At 43.9% G+C, this 18,885-nt stretch overlaps 1 long non-coding RNA gene across 1 annotated transcript; it reads right to left on the reverse strand.

Annotated features, from left to right (window-relative positions):
- Window positions 1-1,709: 1,709 nt before the first annotated feature.
- On the reverse strand, window positions 1,710-14,633 carry LOC128104639 (uncharacterized). Its single transcript, XR_008216039.1, has 3 exons — window positions 14,378-14,633; window positions 11,231-11,318; window positions 1,710-5,361 (listed from the first exon to the last, which is right to left on the reverse strand). It is a non-coding gene; the product is annotated as an uncharacterized LOC128104639 (long non-coding RNA).
- Window positions 14,634-18,885: the final 4,252 nt, after the last annotated feature.

An 18,885-nucleotide genomic window follows, 5' to 3' on the forward strand; every position in this document is an offset into this window, starting at 1 on the left:
GCTAACTCCTCCTAAAGACAAAGACATCATCTTACATACCCATAATGCCATTACCACACCCAAGGAACATACATTGGTATCCAGCAGGATCACCTTGTATTTAGCTGCCACCCCCGGTGACCTGTAAATATTGGCACTGCTGTGCTACCTGAGCCCTTGTCTCTTCCTGTAACTGTCTAGGGGTCTTGGTTCAGGTTTATTTTCTCCTCTAATTAAAGAGGGCTATCTAGACTGGGAGAGCAGCTCTGCAATTTACTGTGTGTGAATTGGATTTAAGCCCTGTAATCTGGACACACACACACACACACACACACACACACACACACACACACACACACACACACACACACACCCAAACATCTAAAAGAACTAGAAAGTGTTGGCATCACTGTTGTTGTTGGTGGTGGTGTTTTCTTAGCTTCTCTATGTCACTGGAATTGAATGGTGAAGGCAAAAACAGAAGTACCCAGGGTGCAGAAACAAAAACCATCACGTGTGGAGCAAGGGAGTCTTGTGGGGAGAAGTAAAAGGACATTCCGTATCAAAGAAAAACAGTCCTGGAGATACCAGGAGAAACAGCAGGCATTAGGACCCAGTGGCGCCTGCATCCCCAGACTCCTGCCCAAGGGTGCTGAATCTGCTTCTAACTGCCACACCTGCCTACCGGAAGTAGTTTATCTAGCACTGGCAATTTATTCTTCAGGTCCTTGCTGAGATCTGTGTTTCTCCAATGTCTGGACTTTGCTTTCTAGGCGCAGCTATCTCAAAATATTAGCTCTCTATGTTAGCTGAACAGTTTTAGATGCAAATGGCTTGAAAAAGTCTAAATCCCTCTTAGAAATCAGTAAATAATGCTATGGGAAACAATGTGTCATAATCTAAAAAGTCCACAGGGGAGGTCTGATATTAGTTCCTTACTCTGACATAGGAAAGGCATTAACCCCATTGCGTGGCAATAGAACCAGTTTTGGTGTTTACTTCAAGTCTCCCAGTTCCACGGATCGCATTAGGAATCCAGGAGAAGATTGGGATGTTTGTGCCTATGGCACAGGATCCCCTGAGGGCTCAATGGTAACTTTTGTGGATGCCACAATTTTGATGTTGCTAACCATGATGGTGATCAAGTCACACAGTCACCTCCATTTTGACGAGGTCTTTGGTCAAGACGGCAAAAAAGACATTTTGTTACTTCCTGCCAGTGGTGTGCTAAGCTCCATGATAAAGCAAGTCCATCCTACATCAGGGCTTGAATCTCCGTGGGAATCTCACATGCTAAATGTGAACAGTCACTCCTTTATTTTTAAAATAAGCATCATTGGGGCTGGTTAATTTTGATGCATAATTTTTTTAATTGCAACTTTTTTATTAATAAAGTTTAAAACAAAAATACATTACTAAAAATTAAAAAAACCTTCATCCAAGTTAGGGTAGCATGGATAAAGCAGAAGAAATTACTTTCAAGTATGCCTCAAACAGCAAAGTAAAGAAATAGAGAAAGCAATTTCATGATCTCAACCCAAAGAAGGGTAGTGTTGTGGAATATTATTTTAACTGCATTGAAGGTGTGTTACATTTGTTTCTGCTGCTTTGTTAAGGATGAAAGGACATGTTACATTTGTTTGATTAAATAAAATTAACCTGGGGTCAGGAGGCTGTTGTAGAATATTATTTTAAGGTGTGTTATTTTTGTTTATGTTGCATTTGTTTAACTCTGTGAAGCTGTGTCTGTCTAAAACATCTGTGGTAACTGGGTGGGTGGCCTTTAATGCCTTTAATGCCAGCACTTGGGAGGCAGAGGCAGGCAAATCTCTGAGAGTTCGAGGCCAGCCTGGTCTACAGAGTGAGTTCCAGGACAGGCTCCAAAAGCTACACAGAGAAACTCTGTCTCGAATAAAACAAAACAAAACAAAATAAAACAAACCCACCTGATGGTCTAATAAAGGACTGAATGGCCAATAGCAAGGCAGGAAAGGTTAGGCAGGGCTAGCAGGCAAAGAGAATATATAGAAGGAGAACTCTGGGAGGAGAAAAAAGAAGTAGCCAGAGAAGGAGGAGGACTCGAGGGGCCAGCCACCCAGCTACACAGCAAGCCACAAAGTAAGAGTAAGAGAACTGGAAAATCCTAGAGGCAAAATGTAGATGGGATCATTTAAGTTAAGGAATGCTGGCTAGAAACTAAGCCAAGCCAAGACCAGGCATTTATAAATAAGAATAAGCCTCTGTGTGTGATTTTTTGGGAGCTGGGTGGCGGGCTCCCCAAAAGAGCAAAAACAAACAACAACAGGAGGCTGAGTCAGCAATTGGCTGACAGGAAGTAGTAGGGAGGATCTAAGTGTACCAAGGATTCTTTAGTGGGGGTAGAAGGCTGGTCCTTTTTTGGGAAATGTGATCTAGGAGAGAAGGTTAGCTATTTTCTATTCAATCTCTCTGAGTTAGCATGATTTTACTTCAACCTTTGAATCCTGAGTTCTATAGAAAAATAGAGATTTAGATAAGGTTTCCTTTAGTGGCCATGACAGAGCTGGTACCTGAGGGAACAGAATTCCCTCCTGGCTGTGGCCCATGTGGCTGAACTGCTGCTGATAGCTGTGGAATTGCAGTTGCCGGTTGGGACAGCAATTGTTTAAGGTGCTTAAGGTGCAGCCATTGTATTGAATGCAAAACAATGTTGGCGCCCAACATAGGGCACCAAAATGTAGTTGGTTTTTCTTTTTTATTCTTTGGGGGTCTGCCACCCAGCTCCCAAATAAATACAGGGAGACATATTCTTACTTATGAATGCCTGGCCTTAGCTTGTCTTGTTTCTGGCCAGCTTTTATTAACTTAAATTATCCCATACCTTTTGCCTCTGGGCTTTTACCTTTCTCTATTCTATATTCCTTTCTTTCCTTCTTACTCCATGTCTAGCTGTGTGGCTAGGTGGATGACCCTGGCATTCTCCTCTCCTTCTCCTTTCCTTTTTCTCTTATTTATTCTCTCTGCCTGGCAGCCCTATCTGTTTCTCTCTCCTGCCCAGCTATTGAGCAGTCAGCTCTTTATTAGACCAGTCGGGTGTTTTAGACAGTCAAAGTAACACAGCTTCATAGAGTTAAACAAATGCAACATAAAAGAATGCAACACATCTCAGCATTATTAAACAAATATTCCACAGCATAAACAAATATAATACATCTTCAACTAATATTCTACAACAGAGGAGTCCATATTGGACTATGGGAGTGGCTAGAATCACAGTGTGAAGTTTCTCCCAAAAGGCTTCTAGAGAGAAAGAAAGGGAAATTTAACCATGACTCAAATTTTAGGTTAAAACAATAGTGGGCCTTCTGTCTTTTAAATCCATAGAGGGACAGAGGAAAGACAGAAATATAGAAGCTTTAAAAGCAACAAAAGGTTTACCTGTCTCCAGGATAAGAGCAACTTCACATATCTCCCTAAAGAGAGTGGCCTAGGACTGCTCTACCCACATTAAAAAATGTTTAATTTTTCTTAGAGGTGTGTGTGTGTGTGCACATCATGTATATACAGGAGCCTGTGGAGGTGAGAGGATAGCATCTGCCCTCCTGCACCTGGAGTTACAGGTGTTTGTGAACTGCCGTGTGAATGCTGGGAGTTGAACTGGGGTCCTCTGCAAGAGCAGTCTTCTCATTTTTCTAAGAAAGCAGTCCTCTTTCTTTCTAAAGAACTTTCACACATTCTTAACTACTTGTTAAAGGCCCTTTTCATGTTTGATTTAGGTGAGATGAGCAACAAGAGGAAAGATAAGACAGAACCCTCAAGTTTGAGAAGACATGATTAATGGGGTAAAGATGAAAGATTTAATCTCATTGGAAACAAAGGTCATTGAGTTTCTCAGAAGCCAGCTATCAATAATTAACTCTAAGAGATCCTTCATTTCAGCTCCAGGGGTGGCTATCATGAATTTGGCCAAAACTACCAAAACAAAAACAAAAACAAACAAACAAACAAACCAACCAAAAAAAACCTCTTGCTCTCTGATAGGCATTGGAGGTAAATTCTGAATAGGAATCTCCCTATCAGAGAAAAAGGAGAAACCAAATTACCAGCCTAGTAATTCCATTTGCTAAACTTGGGGGTCCCCCATTCATGGATGGGAAGGAACCAGGAGAGTTTAACTATCACACCCTTTGTCTTAGTCACTGTTCTATTGCTGTGAAAAGACATCATGACCAAGGCAGTTCTCATATAGGAAAGCATTTAATTGGTGGCTTGCTTACAGTTTCAGAGGGTCAGTCCATGAGCATCATGGTGGGAAGTAGAGTGGCAGGGAGGCCTGCATGGGAGCAGTAGCTGAGAGCTCACATCTGATCTGCCAGTTGTAGGGAGAGAGAGAGAGAGAGAGAGAGAGAGAGAGAGAGAGAGAGAGAGAGAGAGAGAGAGAGAGACTGGGCCTGGCCTGGCTTCTGAAATTCAAAGCCCACTCCTAGTGACACACCTCCTCCAACAAGACCACACCTCCCAGTCCTTCCCCAACAGTTCCAACAACTGAGGACCAAGCCTTCAAACACCTGAGCCTAAGGGAGGCATTCTCATTCAAACCACCACACCCTCCTATCCTTTCTGAGTTTGGCTTTGTTCATACTGACCTTAATGAGTCAGTCGTCTTCAAATTACATGAATTTGGGGGATGAATTCCTCCGAAATGTTACTGTCTAGGGGTCTTGGGTTAGGTTCGTTTTCTCCATTGACTAAAGAATTAAAATCTAGGAAATAAGTCATAGTCACAGCAAGCAAACACGTTTTATTAAAAGTGAAAGTGTATCCATGTAGCACAGTCCCCCCAAGACAAACTCACCACGAGTGGGAAGGAGATCCAGAAACTGAAATCTGCACCCTCCTCCCTGGGAGGGATTGGGTTTTTAAGTGTTTGGGGTAGCATAGGGCAGGTCCCCCTCACCTCATTTTAGACTGGTCAAATTAGACAAGGAAGAGTGAGCTAGTTGGGTTATAGCGTCCAGGGTCAGGGCCTGCCTAGGCCATGTCAAGGCCTAGAGGGAGTCCACCATGGGAGGAAGGAACTGTTGACTCTTTGTCCTGGGAGACGAAGGAGCCAGAAGAATGCCATCTTGTTTATGAATGACCTCTTTCCCTGTCTGTCTGCCAGAGTGTTCTCTGACCCTGGTATTCCCTCATGCACTGCCCTTTCCAGAGCACAAAGCCTGACTCCATTCCCTGTCAAGTCTGGGGACTTGGCCAGGCACTTACACCCATCAGCTCCAGATCTTGGCAGCAGATGACTTCCCACACCTCAGAACCAAGTCCATCCCTGTGGGCCAGGACCACAGCAAGGCTGCTTGTCTCTTGACCATGACCTGTGACTACTCTGCAGCTGGTGGTTGGTATCTGAAATGGTAAGCAAAGATATAACCGGTTGGTCCACCGATGTGTCCTTCCATATATTACCAGGGGAGATGGATTTTATCAACATGCAGGAGTTTGGATTGCATTCACATAGGTGTCAGAAGGGCAAGTGTGCCTCTGCTTCTCAGTAATGGGTAAAGGAAATGCTTTGGATGGATGAGGGAGGGCAGAAAGGCGAAGGTGGTGATGGCCCTCACCTGAAAAGCAAATTCCTTAAGTCCCAGAGACCATCTTCTAGGTCCACTGGGAAAGTGCACAATAAGCAAAGACCTGGCACCAGGCCAAACAGGATGTTTGACACAGAAACATGCTGGTCCTGTCCCCATCCTGGTCTGGGAACTGGAGAGCACACTGGCGAGCCTTTTCCCATGGGCAGGGCTGGGGGAGGGGAGGGCTTTCTTTTCTCACGAGTCTCAGAGGGTCCCACCTCATGTGAATAAAGAGGACTCATTCTTGCTCCAAGGACCCCTCCTCCCCCCACCCCAAAAAGGAACCAAGGGTGTGAATAAAAATAGAAATGAGCTCAGCGCTCTCACAAGCAAGGTTCTCAATGGATCTGGACCTTCAGTGAGTGGAAATAGCTCATTTGAAATAGAATCCCACGGACAGGCTTCTGGGCTTTCTGTTTTCGCCACATTAACACCCCAACAAAGGGCTGTCACATCATTGCTAAGGCAGGAAATGAGGGGGTGAGTAGACATTGGCTGCATTCCTCCCTTCCTCTGAGTTCAGGCAGCCAGTCCTGGAGGCTGGGTGCTGGTTGCCTAGGAAACTGCTTGGATGTGAATCTCCAGAAAAAGCGCTGTCTGCATCAGGAGATGCAATTACTGGTTTTTTTTTTGTTGTTGTTGTTTATTTGTTTTATTTTTTTCTTCCTTTCTTTCTGGTATTATGTGATGCTGGGGGCAGGAAGGAGCCTTCTTTTAACCCTCCTGAACCAATTTCTTCACATGTAAAGAGATTCTCTCTCTCTCTCTCTCTCTCTCTCTCTCTCTCTCTCTCTCTCTCTCTCTCTCTCTAGTATCATTGCTGGTTACTGAACCTAGCAGACACTTGCTGTGGCTTTTCTCTCTTTTCTCCTACCCACCTCACCAGCTTGCTGCACTTAATAGGCACCAATTGAATAAGCAGAATATAAATGAGACGAAGAAATAGGTTTGGTAATGAAACCTTAACTCCATTTTTGTAACTTGCATGATAGTAAAAGCTTAAGCAAGTTTCATGACACAGTGTTAGATTATTGGTCTTTTGTAAATTGAAAAATCATGAAAGATGCAAATACTTCTAATTCACCACTTCTAAGAAACACACAGTTATTGTTTTCTCTTTGAATAAGCATAGCTACAGAGTGGGGGTGGTGGATGAAGTTTCTCAGTAAATCACTCGCTTTTCCTCTACTTGTGTTCAGACCCAACTGAGATAGATGTGGAGTCAGCAAACAGGAGGAGCCATCTCCCTGTGGAACAGCAATGGGCGTTTTAATTGCATTGCTCTAACTGGAGAGAATCCACACTCCACATACAGGTAGCATTGGACTGCCTCCATTGCTCCCAGACTTAGCTCCCAGCCAAGGTTGTGCTCATTCCTGCTGTGGGTGGCCAGTACACACCCTCTGCAGACACCAGTGAGGCTGTGTCTCATAAGGAGGAGCTCTTAGTCAACATGCACTTAAAAAGACTTTAAAAACTACAAGTCTGTCGTTTAAGTAGCAAAGCAGAAGTTGTAGAGACTGCCAGACTTCTATGAGGCTTTGACTTCCCCCAGATGCGGGTAGCTGGGGCCATCAGGGTATTCCTTTGTCAGAGCTGTCTTCTGATTAAGAGAATGGCCTCCCCAAAGTCATGGCACTGATAGTCAGGACTGGTCAGAGGGAAGGGAGTATAGAGCTGTACTCCCTTGCCTCAACTGGGGACATCTCTGAAGAGTTCTTTAGGATGACTGATACCATCCCAGAGGCTGCAGGACTCAGCTTGTGGCTTCTTCCCTATCTCCTCTAGTTGGCACCATGTTTCATGTGTAAATCTCTGTCTTTCCCCCAAGGAACTGGTTTGAGAAAATTAATTTCAAAGTAACTACATCATGCCCTTAGATTGTAAGAAATGATAGATGCCCATGGAGAACTGTATCTGAAAATCCCTGTTTTCAGTCATTTTCTTCATATAGTTAGATGATCATATTTCCCTCAGTTTTTTTTTCCCAGTTCTTATCTGCAGCGTTCCTATCTATCTGGTATTGAACCTTCCAGACTATTCTCTCCTGCTTTCCACCCCTCCTCCTCCTCCTCCTCCTCCTCCTCCTCCTCCTCCTCCTCCTCCTCCTCTTCCTCCGCCGCCGCCGCCGCCTCCGCCGGAGGCGGCACCTCCTTCTTCTTAACTCTACTTTTTACAAGAGTTATCCAACTTTTCTTCCAGTGTCTCCACTGGATTTTCCTGATGTTATTATATTTTGTGGTTCCTGAAAACCTTTTTAAAAAATTCTTTAGACTTTAGTTTTACTATTTTATTTTGAGACATGGTCTCCCTCTGTAGCCTAGGCTGGCTTGGAATTCATTGTGTAGCCCAGACTGACTTTGAACTCATTGTTTTGTTTTTGTTTTTGTTGTTGTTGTTGTTTTCCATGTACAAGAACATAAGGATTGAGTTTTATTCATGAATTCTCAGTCCTAATATTTTCAATGGTCTTTTTGTAATGAGTTTATTAAAAAAATAGTGAGGACAGTTGGTAGAGACATTTGTGAGGACCACAACACTTATCCCACTGCTCTCTCTCTGATCCTGGGATTTGTTATCTTTCTAAGTACAGCTTCTCATAAAAAGAATCACATGACCCTCCCCCCAGTGGAGAAGCTCTAGTAAAGAACCTAAGGACAGCAATTCAGTTTTAATTACCAGATAGAGTATTTCAACAGCAAAAGGCTTTCATAAGCACAAGGTATTTCTAAATAAGGATAAGGCTGTGACTGTGGACATTTTAGTCATAACTTTGAACTCATTGTAAGCCTTTTGCCCCAGCTCTTGAGGAGCTGAGATTACAAGCTCCACACCTGGCCAGCTCTTCTGTTCTGATTTCCCGGACTCACTGTTTTGTCTTATCTAAAGATACTCATGAGATTTTCAAATATTTTTCTTCTCCCTACATGATGTCTATATATCCTCCTTTCTCTGTTGGCTTGGGTCTCCTGGTGTAGTGGTATTTGGTTGCCTCTCCATTTTTTTTAAGATCTAGTTTTATTTTTGATTATGTATGTCTGTGTGTCTGTGTGTCAGTATGTGCATATGAGTGAAGATGCCCGAGGAGGACAGAGGCTTCAAATCCCCTGAATTTAGAGTTACAGGCAGTTATGAGCTTCATGAAATGGTTTCTGGGAACTGAACTCCATTGTAAGAGCAGTAAGTGCTTTTAACCTATGACTCATCTCTTCAGTCCTATCCATACTCACTAAAAAATCTTTTTAAATATTTTATTTATTTTTATTGTTTATGTGTATGTATTTGTCTGCATGTATCTATGTATACCATGTGAGTGCCTAGTGCTCACAGAGGCCAGAATCAGATATCAGATCCTCTGGAACTAGAGTTATAGTTGAGAGCCACCATGTAAATGCCAGGAAGTAGCCCCTGGTCCTCTATAAGAGTAATAAGTGTTCTTACCTGCTGAGTCATTTCTCCAGCTCTGAAAAGCCTTTAAAAATTATATTTATTTATGGAGAAAGTTGCATGTGCCATGGCACACATGTTGAGGTCAGAGAACAATTTGCAGAAGTTGGTTCTCTTCTACCAGGGATTGAACTCAGATGGTCATGTTTGGTGATAAAAGACCTGTACTTGATAGCCATCTGACTAACCCATGCCCATTCATATTTATAAGAGATACACCAAAAACTGACTGAAATCTCTAAGACTGCCGTGTTACAGTCAAATCCTATGTGTCTTCTTGAGGAAGCTCCTGGTACTTAGCTGTTTGGTCAAACAGTGGCTTATAATGTCTCTAGGTCCCCTAATTTAATTTAACTCCTACCAATTATTTAAACATATTGTCTTCTTTCCTTACCATAATGATTCTTTACCTCTGACTTGAGTTTTTCTCCAGACACCAGGCAATTTAAAGAGTCCACTGTGGCTGTAAGTTTCTCCAGTCCCACCTGCCCTGAGGACCCACAGCCGCATATAAAATAAACCCTCAGAGGTTTAATATTAATTGCAAATTATATGGCCTACGGGTCAGGCTATTTGCTAGCTAGCTCTTATAACTTAACTCAACCCATTTCTATTAATCTCTATGTTGCCATGTGGCCATGGTGTTACGGTCTGTTGGTATCTTGTTGCTCCAGCAGTGGGCTGGTGTCCCCTCAACTCCACCCTTCTTCCTCTTGTCTTCAGTTTGAATGTACCACCGAACCTTATCCTGCCCTGCCATAGACCAATGCAGCTTTATTTATCAACCAATCAGAGCAACACATATTCACAGCATCTCACAGCAGTCCACAATATGATATTTTGTGCAAAAACAAAGCATAAAAAGAGGTTGCAACTTTCTTTCCCCACCAAAGCCCTCAGGAGGCCATAGAGTCAGAGGCTCTGGGTTTGGAAGAAACTGAAAAGGCTAATGCTACAGGAAGCCATGGGTGGATTGCTTTGTGTCTAGGACCACTAGGCAGATCATCCCTCAAGTTCACCATGATCACCACACTTCCCCATGCTCTGCTTTGGAAAATGATAGACACTGTTACCCAAACTACTAAGATTGCCAGAGAACTAAGGAACTCCTATGTTAGTTCTTAGCAATTGTTAGGGCATGATCCTGACTTCCTGAAGGATACCTGTGACTATGCTCTCAGAGATGACTGCTGTGTGTTCCCACAGACGTTTCAGATGCCTGTGTATCAATATTCAGATCACAAATGGGAATCCATCAAATTGTCACCTGTATCTTAAACCCTCCTGTAGGAGACCTTCACACGCAGCTTCTTGCAAATCTCCAGTCTAGATTGTATGCTGTCACCTCGTAGCTTCAGCAGTTGTTCTTTCTAGTTCTGACATAAAAACTACAGCTCTCATCTTAAAGGGAATAAACTGTATTCTGGAGCCATTTTGAATTACCCCAAATTCTGTGTTCCATGTGGAAGCAGTTTTATGAAATTTTTTATAGTTTTATAGAACCAAGAAAAGTCATACATCAAGGCAAGTTTGAAATACCTTGGTGGGTACACCAGAGAGGCAGATACATTGAAATGGGGGGGGGGGGCACTTCTCTAGAGGTCAAGATGTTATTTGATGACATTCTTAGCCTTTGGATTGTTGGAAACTAGTATTCTGATAAGTCAATAGTTTCTAAGAGTTTTTTTATTTATTATCACGAGGTGTCAGTTCAGATACAGAATGAGGCAAGGAATGGCTGTCTCAGAGGCTAAAACTAGACCAAGATAAAGTAACTTGCCTCCGAACCTACAAAATTCTAATTTCTCCATAGTACTAAAATTCCAATTGACCCATCAGTCTTTGCAGACACAGACTCCTTCTAGGAGTATTTTGTTCACAGCCAAACACAGCTTCTTTTCAGGAATTTTCATCCACTCATCTATTCTATGTTTATGTATGTTATTTTTCCTTTCCTGTGATAAAATTCCATGACCAAAGCCGGGCGGTGGTGGCGCACGCCTTTAATCCCAGCACTCGGGAGGCAGAGCCAGGCGGATTTCTGTGAGTTCGAGGCCAGCCTGGGCTACCAAGTGAGTTCCAGGAGAGGCGCAAAGCTACACAGAGAAACCCTGTCTCGAAAAACCAAAAAAAAAAAAAAAAAAAAATTCCATGACCAACGCAACTTAGAGAAGGAAGGGCTTGTTTGCACTTACAGTTACAAAGTGATAAGAATCCATCGCTATTACTGCAGGGAGCCAGGGCAGCAGGCTGGCAAGGCGGCTGGAGCATGGGGGTTCACATCTTGAACAGAAAGTACAAAGCAGAGAGTAAACTGGAAGTGGCTAAGTCTTTAGACTCTCGATGCCCTCCTCCAGTGACATGCTTCCTCCAAAAGTATGTCGTCACTCATTCCAACCACCACATTCCAAAACCGGGTCCTCATAGGTTCGTGGCCATAGTATAATGCAAAAATGCTTTTAGTCCAACTTCAAAAGTCCTGATAGTCTTCTATAGATTCAACCCTGTTTAAAAGTCCAAAGTCTCTTTTGAGAGACAGTGACTTGTAAAATAAGAAAGCAAATTACTTATTTTCAATATACAATGGCACAGAGTATGCATTACCATTCCAAAAAGGAGGACTGGGGGTACAGTGAGAAAATACTGGACACAAACAAGACCAGAACTCAGCACAAACACCAAATCCTCTAGATCAAAGTCCCATATCGGGAATTTAATTTCAAAGGGCTTGGATGATACTACTTTCTAGTCTTTCTCCCTGTAACATACATCTCTCTTTTGGTCTGGTCCCACTCCCAGTATGCAGCTCTCCTTGGCAGATATCTCATGGCTCTAGCATTTCTAACATCTCGGGGTCTCTAATATAGCCTAGGCTTCATGTCCACAGCTGCAAAAAATGGCCTCCCAGGGTCTCTTGCCCTCTCAGGATCTCACACAGGGATTCCCCTCCCACATGTTGCCAGGCCCCAGTGGCCCTCTGAAACCACAGAGGAAGATTCCACAACCCCTTTAGTCTTGCATCCATCATGACTCTAAAGCTAGAACCATGTGGATGACACTGCCAAATTCTGTTACCTGCTTGGAATGGAACTCTGCCCCTTGAATGACATTTAAAGCAGGCTTTTAACCTAGTCACTTTTTAGGATCAGAAAATGCCTCAGGCTCTCTTTTCACAAATTAGAAGCTTATCTGAGTGGCAAGACCTCACTCAGCTACTTTAGTTACTTTTATGTTGCTGTGATAAAACACCATGACCAAGACAACTTATAAAAAGAAGAGTTTGTTTGAGTTTATGGTCCCAGAGGAATGAAAGTCCATTACCATCATTGCAGGGAGGTGTGGCCACCACAGGCAAGCATGGTGAATTGAACAGAAAACTGACAGTTCACATCTTAAACCACAAATACAAAGCAGACAGAGCAACTGGAAATGGGCTGGGCCTTTACACTCTCAAAGCAGACCCTGAGTGACATACTTCCTCTAATAAGACTGCACCTCCTAAACCTCCCCAAACAGTGCCACAAGCAGGGAACACTTGTTCAAAATACCTGAGTCTTTGGGGGGTGGGGGGGACTGTTGTAGAATATTTAACTATGCAAAGATGTGTTACATTTGTTTATGCTGTGGAATATTACTTTAACTATGTGAAAGTGTGCTACATTTGTTTATGCTGCATTTGTTTAATGATGTAAGGATGTGCTGCATTTGTTTCACCTTGCCTGCCTAAGGCACCTGATTGGTCTAATAAAGAGCTGAACAGTAAATAGCTAGGCAGAGAAAGGATAGGTGGGGTTGGCAGGCAGAGAGAATAAGTAAGAGGAAAATTCTAGGATCAAGAGAAGAGAGAGGAGAGAATGAGAGAGACACCTGGGGCCAGAAATCGATCCAGACACGAGAAGCAAAGTAAGATATAAAGAAGGAAAGAAAAGTGAAAAGCTGTGAGGCAAAAAGTAGATAAAGAGAAACAGATTAATTTAAGTTAAAAGAGCTAGCCAGAAATGAGCCTAAGCTAGGCAGAGCATTCAAAACTAACAATAAGTCTCTGTCATGATTTGGGAGCTGGTTGGTGGGCCAAAGAATTGCTACAGGGGACCTTCTCATTCAAACCACCACAGTCAGATGTAAGAGCAGTCTGGCTGTTGCATCTACCATCCCGTTGATCACCAGGATTGAGTCAGCTGAGGTGGCTAGCGAGGTGGGTGTCCCATTCCTCTCTCAGCACTCCATGTGAGTCCCTCCCAAATTATGTGCTTGTTTGTTCCCAAACAGGACTTCCAACAAGGGTACAGGAGTAGCTGAACTCCCTTGCTAACAAGCTCCCAAACCGCCCTAGTCTATTCTTCCAGAAATGTGTGGTTACTAACATTTTTAACACCTATCAGTGTGAAAGCATGGTGGAAGATGGTACAGCTGGCTCCAAAGGGGAAGTGGACATGATGCCAGTCTACCTGGAGAGCTCACTGGCCAAACCTCAAGACAATGAATTTTCATTCCATTGCTAGTCTCATTTAATAATAGATCCGGGGAGGGAGCCGAAACAATGGAAGAGCAGCCAACGGCTTGCAGTTGCCTGCTTCTTACCCACGACTTTAGTTTCACTACACCTTAGCCAGGCTACTTTCCAAATGCCTCTACATTTTGCTTTGTTTCCAGGCACCCAGGCACACACTGTCTACCTAAACACCACAGAATCTGCGGATTAGGGAGAACACTGTTCCCTATGTAAGTGACCTGATTTTGCTACATGCTTATCCCCACCAATTTGCCACCTGGCTCCCCCATACCCATCAATTCCTGCATACTCTGCTTGTCATTTCCTAGTAAAGAAACTCCACATCTGTTTGGTCCTGGATGCTTAAAGGTACTGGCCTAGAGTATTTCTCTTTTGTAATTGACTTTCAGTTTTTGTCTAGACTTGTGTTTTGGATGCAGCGCCATGCAGATGAGGATCCTAAATAAATCCTGTTCACATGGGCACTGTCTAAGTCTGTTGACATACAACATGATAGTCTTATTTCCATTTATGAGCAAATGATAGCACTAGGTAGCGCTCTAACTCCAGGCCACCGTGGGGAGTTCATATCAGGCATAGTGTATGTATGTGGGTGGGCATGATACAAAAATGTCTACCCCCCACCTCTTTCCTGTTTGAGGTTCACAATAGAAGCTGCATCCTAATAATAACCAACCTTCCACCGTTGTTCTGTTCCCCCTTAGGCTTCTCTCTAAACTTGCCCATTCAAGGCCAGCACGTATGACAGCTATAAACCTATGCAGTTCAATGAGGTATTGGGTCTGTGTCAGGAATCTTCAATCCCCGTGTCACGGAAATTCACCCTTACCTGGAGTGAGAAAACAACTGCCTCTGCAGTTCTGACAGGGGAGCTGCTGTGCCCACTTCCTTCTCCAGGCTCCTCCCAGCCCTGCATCTGTGGTCATAATATGGCCGATGCACTCACTGCGCATTTCCAAGACCCTCTGCGGCAGCTGATGCCCAAACACACAGGGGTCAGCAGCTCTCTAGGCTCTTGCCTGCTGTCTGACCAAGGCCTTTCTGGGCAGCAGTTAGGATCCTAAGCAATGATGTGAATCTCTGCATTTCAGTTTTGGGAGGTGATAAGCGATGAGCATGGCATCGACCCCACTGGCAGTTACCATGGTGACAGCGATTTGCAGCTGGAGAGAATCAATGTGTACTACAATGAAGCTGCTGGTAAGGGTTTGGATGTCAGCCTTGCTTTCCATACTGTGGCAGAGGAAGCGGCCTAGGAGCATGCAAACAACAAGGAAATGCTTTTTGCATCTTATTTAAAATGCCAACTGCAAAAATTAAATAAAATAAAAGCACTTTGTAGCTCCCGAAGACTTCTGCATGCTTCATGTCTCCATTTTCTTTTTCTTCCTTTGTCTCAATGCTAGGATTTCTGTAATGAACTATGCTGCTACATCTATCTCCTTGCCAAGCCCAGTTGTAAGTCAGCTCTTGTCCCCACAGGCAGCAAATACGTACCTCGGGCCATCCTGGTGGACCTGGAGCCGGGCACCATGGACTCAGTGAGGTCAGGACCCTTTGGCCAGATCTTCAGGCCAGACAACTCTGTTTTTGGTAAGTTGTCATGCTCCATGAGAGCTGGCCAAATGACTCACCCCTTCCCAGCAGCCATGGGCTTTATAGTTCTGTGTGCAGTGCCCAGCTGAGCCTGTGTCCACAGACCACAAGTCCTGACCTCACCTATGCAGCTGACAATATCATGTCTGTTCACTCCTGACAGCTCAGAGGAGAGTGTGGGCCTGTAGGGGCTGTTAAAGGCCTCCATGAGGAGCAGCCTCTAGGGGGAGGGGTGGAGAGGATGAAAGTCTTCAAAGAGGGCATCACAGGCTGCAGGTGATTTCAAAGGACCAGTGATGCCAGGTAACCACTTCAGTGACCAAGGTGTAGACCAAGTGCTTAGGGCTGCCTTGCACTGACTCTTTAATTATACCTAATTAAGACTATCTACAGAAGGTTCTCTGTGCTTATTTTCAGAGGCGGCTCCTTTCCTTCAAGTTGATTCTTTTGTTGAGACAATCTCATACACTCTAGGATGATCCTCTTACCTCTACCACCTCAGTACTGGCCTTCCTGGCATATGCCACCATATACAGCTCCTCAGTTTAATTCCAACCTTCCTCCCCCTGCCCCCCCGGGTCTTGGAAAGGTGACTTTTATTTTTAAATCAATTTATAAAATCAGAAAGGTTGAAGATAATGAGGTGCTACACCACAGCTGGCATATGTTTATATTGTGTAACGTTTAAAACCTGGCTAAGCGTTTTCATTGCAAACATTTCCATGGGATAAAAACTCAGAATCCTCTCAGCTTTCTGACATGCACAGAACATTGTTGTTTCCATAGCAACAGCACAGCAGTGCTTCTACTCCCCTGGGCTGTAACTTAGCAACTGAGATCAACATTTCCCCAACACTCTGGATCTCGGCCTTTTTGAGGGTCATTAATTTACACAAATTTTACCTTTGGAAACAAAAGTGTGTCTGAAAGATTATCCAGGGTATCCCAAGAATAGTCCCACCTTGCTCTTCAGAGTTTTAATGACAGAATCTGGGATTCCTATGTGTCTCTAATATTCTCTTTGTTCCGACAGGCCAGAGCAGCACAGAAAATAACTGGGCAAAAGGCCACTACACAGAGGACACTGGGGTTGGCACCAGTTTAGACATCATACCCTCTCGCATCGTCTTAGCCACCAAGGTCAAGCTCTGCAACACCACACTTTCTGAGCACCAGCTTGTGGAGAACACTGATGAAACCTACTGCATCAATGAGACCCTGCATGACATCTGCTTCTCCACCCTCAAACTGACCGACCACACCCCCATTTGATGACCTCACCTACCTGGTGTCAGTCACTCCTCAGGCCAGCTGAATGCAGACCAGAGCATGCTGGCTGTGAATATGGTGCCCCACCTCTGACCAGGAGTGTCACCGGCCATCTTTCTGCTGGAAATGCTGGTGCTCCAGCAGCAGAGGTCATGTTCTACCTAGGATACTGGTACTAACAGCAAAACAAGTGGGCGAGGGGGTTAAAATACTAGTACAGCTTTTGCTGAGGCACTGGTGTGATGAAGCCGTCTTGTAGCTGGTGTGCTCAGAGCTGTCCAATGACAGCCCTTGGAACAGGGGCAAAGCAGTGATAACAGCTTTGGACTGTTCCTTCAGTTCTGAGTATGAGGCGTCCCTAGAGTAGAAGGGATTCAAAGCCCTTCTTCATGAGGGTCCTGGGAGGGGATGAAATAGTTAAGCCGGGAGCCCTGTGGCTTAACTGGAAGTAAACATGGAGAACAGGTGTGATCTGCCTGGGGTTGCCATGGGTCACCAAAAACCACCTGTCCACAGATAAAAAGGGACTTCCTAATTAATGTCTTTATAGTAACACTGTTAGTCCTGGCCACTGGTTCCTTTGGCTCTTATTGTTCTAGGACAAGGTAGAAACCTCTATGGATACAACTCCAGTGGTTCCAGGGCTCATTTACCCAGTTAGCTGGGCTTCTGTGAAAGACTTCTCATGCAGTGGCAGGTTAGAACAACAACAACAACAACAACAACAACAACAACAACAACAACAAAAAAAAAAAACCTCTAGTTTGCCCATTTCCCCTGTGGGACTCATGTGATGCTCTCTGGTCTCCTCTGCCACATGCCCTGAGTTGAGCCCTTGTTACCCATGGCCATCATTTGCTATCTAGTACAAGTGTTTGGCTTTCTTATCATCTTTGGCTCTGTTCTCCATGACCCTCCTTGAGCATCCTAGGCTTTAGAGCATTTTCAACATCTCCTTTCAAATCTCCCATCCCACATCATGGAAGAAGTCAAGTATAACCATCCCGATATAGCCATAGGTCCCCTATCAGTAGATTGAGCCAACCTCAAGTTTCAGCTATTTGTGGGGAAAGGCTGTATTTGTACAGAGCATGCACAGACTTTGTCTTGCCGCTCTCTGTAAGCACTACAGTATAAACAGCTATTTAAATGACATTTACACTGCTTGGGTGTTGTGACTCATCTAGAGATGATTTAAAGTATACAGGGGGTGGGGAAGGTCCTAGACATATACAAACTGCTGTAGGGAGGGGACATACATCTGCAGGTTTATATAACCCTTTCCCATGGGTACTGAAGGACAACCTTGCTAGTTCTGTATTCCTGTGTAATAAGTCACTACATACTGAGCAGCTAAAAGTGAAACAATCATTGTACAGTCTCCAGGGATCAGGAACCTAGCATTGAAGATGAGTCCCTTCCTCAGGACATCACAGAGTGGACCATCCTGGTCTACACTGTCATCTGGAGCTCAGAGGCTCTTTTCACGCAATTCATCTGAGGGACTTCTCATCTCTACTGCTATTCACCAATGACTGCTCTCCATATCTGCAAGTGTCTAGCCATTCTCTGTGACACAGTAGCCCTCGCTTGGAGGTCAACAGGCAAGCATGCTGAGCCTGATGGTCCAAACTGAGGTGCTCTCCGGTCACAGCTGCTAACAGTCTTGTTTTGGGGGGACCATTAGAGACAGCCTACCCAGGAAACCTTAAGGCAAACTGATGTGAAACCTGCCTATAAAAACCCATCCCAGCAGTACTTAGATTAGTGTTTGAACAGTTGGAGAAGGGGTCATCTTAGAATCTGCCTAACACACATGGACTGTGTAGAATGGAAATAACATGATCTTTGGACTCAGATAAACCTGTGCTTATCACAGGGTAAATAACTTAGCTCATTCGTTAGTAAGCACTTTGTTTGTAGTGCCAAATGACAAAGGTGATCTGGCTAATAAACTTTGGAGAGGTCACATAGGTTCATTATAATGGAGGAAAACATCCTAATAAACTTTAGAAAGGTCATATAGATTCATCATAATGAATATATATAATATTCATTGTAATGAATATATATGTATTTCTAACATGCATGCTTCGTGTTAGAATAGCCATGAAGTATTGGTGGTATTACATTAGTAGCAACATTTGGGGCTATGAACACTATTACTTCTTGGTATCCAAGGAGATTGATGCCAAGATCCCCGTGGATGCCAATAAAATGGTCAGATGTTTGCATATAACCCACACACTTCCTCCTGTTTACTGTGCGTTGTCTCTAGATTACTGATAATCCCTGATACAATGGCAAAGCCAGGCAAATAGTTGTTTAGCATGACAGGAAAACTGTCTGCACATGCTCAGTGTTGACACCTCTTTCTGTTATTTTTGGATACATTTTGTCCGTGATTGGGTGGTTCCATGGATGTGTCATGTGCATGGGCTACGTGGGCCAACTATAGAAAAAAACCTTTAA

Source organism: Peromyscus californicus, unplaced genomic scaffold (assembly GCF_007827085.1).
Source record: "Peromyscus californicus insignis strain IS unplaced genomic scaffold, ASM782708v3 Scaffold_8__1_contigs__length_139910024, whole genome shotgun sequence".
Classification (NCBI taxonomy): Eukaryota; Metazoa; Chordata; class Mammalia; order Rodentia; family Cricetidae; genus Peromyscus; species Peromyscus californicus.